The sequence below is a fragment of the Chrysochloris asiatica genome, unplaced genomic scaffold (genome assembly GCF_000296735.1).
Source record: "Chrysochloris asiatica unplaced genomic scaffold, ChrAsi1.0 scaffold00015, whole genome shotgun sequence".
NCBI lineage: Eukaryota > Metazoa > Chordata > Mammalia > Afrosoricida > Chrysochloridae > Chrysochloris > Chrysochloris asiatica.
The window spans coordinates 3,552,702-3,556,586 of NW_006408533.1; positions in this window are offsets into that span (position 1 = coordinate 3,552,702).

Below are 3,885 nucleotides of genomic sequence, written 5' to 3' on the forward strand. Positions count from 1 at the left end.
TTTCTGAAGGTGCAAGAAAGCCCCTATCACAGAGTCCTTGCCTGTGCTCTGGTTCCTGGTATCTAGAATAGCTTTTCCCATTTCTATGTCAAGTGAGGTATCATTTATCTTGAATGCCCTCCTCTGTGAAATGGTCTCTAACACGCTTCACCTCCCTCTGCCATTAGGACAATCAATGACCTCCACTCTGTTCCCACAGCTGTTTCTTCATCTTGGCCAGTCTCGTGCTGCTGTTGTTGTTAAGCACCACAGAGTCAGTTCTAGTTATCTGCTAATTACTTATGTGTTCATCTCATTTGTTAGATTGGAAGTTTCCCAAGGGCAGGGATCCTAATTCACTGCTGTCACCAGGGCCAACCATAAGACAAATGCTCTGCAAATGTGTATCCTAAGAACATTTTTGAATAAAAAAGAAAATTAAAGTGTAGTAAACCCATGTATTCTATGGTTCCTCCTTCCACTGTGCAGACTCACAGGCCAATGCAAACCATCCACACATACCTACTGAGCACAGCATTAAAAGCCCCATAATTTAAGATCATAATGTTTATGATCTGATTATGTCCATTGCATGTACCCAGAACATCACAATTCCAGTGGGTACGTCCCTCATTGTACTCTCAGGTGAGCACTTGGCATTCTCCTTATTGTGGAGTGGCTCTGGTTTTATATGTGCGTTTACAATTAGAACAGCTGCAGCTTTACATTTCTAAATCCCATCTCTCCCTTTTCAAATTTGTTGTAGGAGAAATAGATAAAGTAGAGCGAATTAAGGAAATGTACTTGGCACCATACATGGAACAAATAAAACAAGATCTCAGAAGTTTGAACCAACCAACATTCAACTTAGATTATCCACTCCTGGTAAGAAATGAGAAATCATGGAGTTACTGATCGATTTATTTATTTTTACAGAAGGCCAGCTTCAATTTATCATACATGTTTCTGTATCAATATTTACTTATTAACATTACATATTGATAAAGTGCAAGTTCTATGGCCTAAAATAACTATCAGTGGCACTGTGGATTAATTTGCTGGACTGCAAAGTTGGTTTGAACCACAAAGTTGGTGGTACAAGCTCACTAGCTACTCCTTGGAAATCTAGACAGGTCACTATGGGTCAGAACCAACTCGACATCACTTAACAACAACAACAACAACTAATGGTAGTGTAGTGGTTATGAGTTGAGCTGCTAACCTCAAAGTCAACAGTTTGAAACTACCAGCTGTTCCACAGGAGAAAAATTAGGCTTTCTGTTCCCTAAAGATTTATAGTAGCCTCAGAAACCCTTTACAAGGTCACTATGAGTCACAACCAACTCAATGGCACTTAACAACAACAACAACAATCCTTTAAGTAAATTAGTCACTGTTCATAATTACAATGGACAAGTTAGTTTACCATTTGCAAACAATGAACTTTTTGGACTCCTCGCTGAACCGGCGGATAAAGCACTAGACCACAAGGTGAGTTTGAACATCAAGGTTAGTGGTTCAAACTCACCAGCCACTCCTCAGAAACCCTAGAAAGGGTCGCTTTCAGTCAGAACCGACTGAATAGCACTTAGCAACAAAAACATACCTCTAAGTTCAGTGAAAATTTTCATTATATCATAATTCCAGTTTTTCATGAGTATTTTGAAGCCCTTTTGTTTCTTTTGTTCGAAACTGATCTGATTGTACTCTGTCCTAGCTCAAAAAGAGGAGAGTTTTTAAGATATAAAAAACTAGGGCTTGTACTTACATTCACATATAATAATGAAATAGTATTCCTGGTTTGGTAGGCACTAAAACAAAGAACTAGAAAGCCAGGAACCAAGTTTTCTCTCTCTTCTTAACTGTCTTTTGGTCTTCTTCAACACACGGCTTCCCTCTGGCAACTCATTTATGTTTTATTCTTTCTCTGCTTGTGGTTCAAATCAACCTTTTGGTCCAGTGCTTATCCTACAATGCCACACCAGGACTCCAAATTCACTTTGTACATCCCTTAAGTTTAAGATTGCTGTCTGTTTCTAGCTACAGGACCCATGATCAATTCCAATAGCCTGGCAGTTTCCCAATTCAAAACTCCCAGGACAATCTGATTGTAGGTCATAAACCAGCTTAAGGATAGTCAGTCCTAAAGAGAGATCCCCTCCTTTAGTGCAATTAGTTATGACTTAAGGAATACATGGATGGTGAAAAGAAACATGATTCAGTCATTGTGGAAATAGCTTGGTGGTTCCTCAAAAAGATAAACATAGAATTAATTATCATAGAACACAGCAATTCCACTTCTAAATGCATATACCCAATAGACTTAAAAGCAAGGACTCAAATACTTGTACATAAATGCTTATTATAGTTACAGTAGTTGAAAAGTCGAAAAAAAAATCCATGTGTCCATCTATAGATGAGTGGATAAACAAACTGTGGTGGTATATCCATGCAATGGAGTATTACTTAACCATTAACAAAGAAAGACGTTCTGATACATGCAGAACATGAATGAACCTTGAAAACAAGCTCACGGAAGAAGTTAAATAAACAGAAGAGATATTGTACAAGCTCACTTATATGAAATATCTAGCATACAGATAAAAGTCTACCAGAGATTGAGATTGGGTGGTCAGGAAGTTATTGCTTAATGGATCCTGAGTTCCTGTTTGGGTTGTAGATAGTGGTAAAGGTGCAAAACAATGTGAGTTCAATTCATGCCACTGATCTGTACACTTAAATATGGTTAAAATTCCCTAGCACCATCAAAGGAGAAGAGCACAAGTGGAATGTGGAACCCTACCCAGAGAAGCAACGACATCAGAGATGGAGACAGAGATGAGGGCATGGAGAGAAAGAGCAGCTGAGGACTCTAGACTCATGGGAAGAGAAAGGTTGTGTGCTGGCAGCCAGGTGCTGGTGGCCAGGGGGCAGCCTTGCAGAATGTGTCCTTTGGATGTTTAAATGATTCCTGAATGTTTTGGTGTACATCCTTGCAAAAACAAAACAAAACAAAACAAAACAAAAAACAAAAAACAAAACCCAGAGGGAGTAGAAGCAAATACTTACAGTTGAATGATGATGCACAGAGGAGATTGTAATCATTGCAATGAAATGATGAGTGTAAAACTGATGTTCCCCTGTGCAAATGATCACTCAATTAAACAACAACAAAAATAAGGTTAAAATGTCAAATTTTGTTTTACATGTTTTAGCACAAAAACTTTATTTATTTAAATCAGGACCTGGAAAAGGGACAAAACCTCTCAGGAGGGACTATGAGTAGGAACAGATTCTTCAAGAAGGGGCCAGAAACATATCTGTGCAGGCAGCTATGTGGCAGGTGGTAAAGATCTCAGACTTTGTGACCCATACAGTTCCTGTTGCAACTACTAAACTTGTTCGCTACACTGCAAAAGCCAGCATGAACAATATATAAGCAGATGAGCATGATTTTGTTTCAGTAAAACTTTATTTACTAAAACAAGTGGCAGGATAGAATTGATCCACGGGCTTTCCATAGTTTGCTGATCCCTGGTGTCGATTGTTATGGGGATTTTCATAGTGATATTTAGAAACAATGTATTAATAGTTAGGAAAATAAAAAAAAATGTTCTCTCAAGTGACAATATTACTTTTATTACAAAAGCACTACATGTTTCCAACTAGAAAATTTAGGTATGTAAAAAAAAAGAAAATGAATATTCGATCACTCAGAAGTAACTACTATTCCACTTTAGATATATTTGTTGTTGTTGTTGTGAAGTGCTGTCGAGTCGAGGAACAGCTGGTGCGTGAGCTTGAACAGCCGACTTTTCAGTTCAAACGGCTTTGCAGTCTGGCGCATTAACCCACAGCGCCACACCAGGACTCACTCTCCTCTTTCTCCTCGCTCCTCTCGTCTCT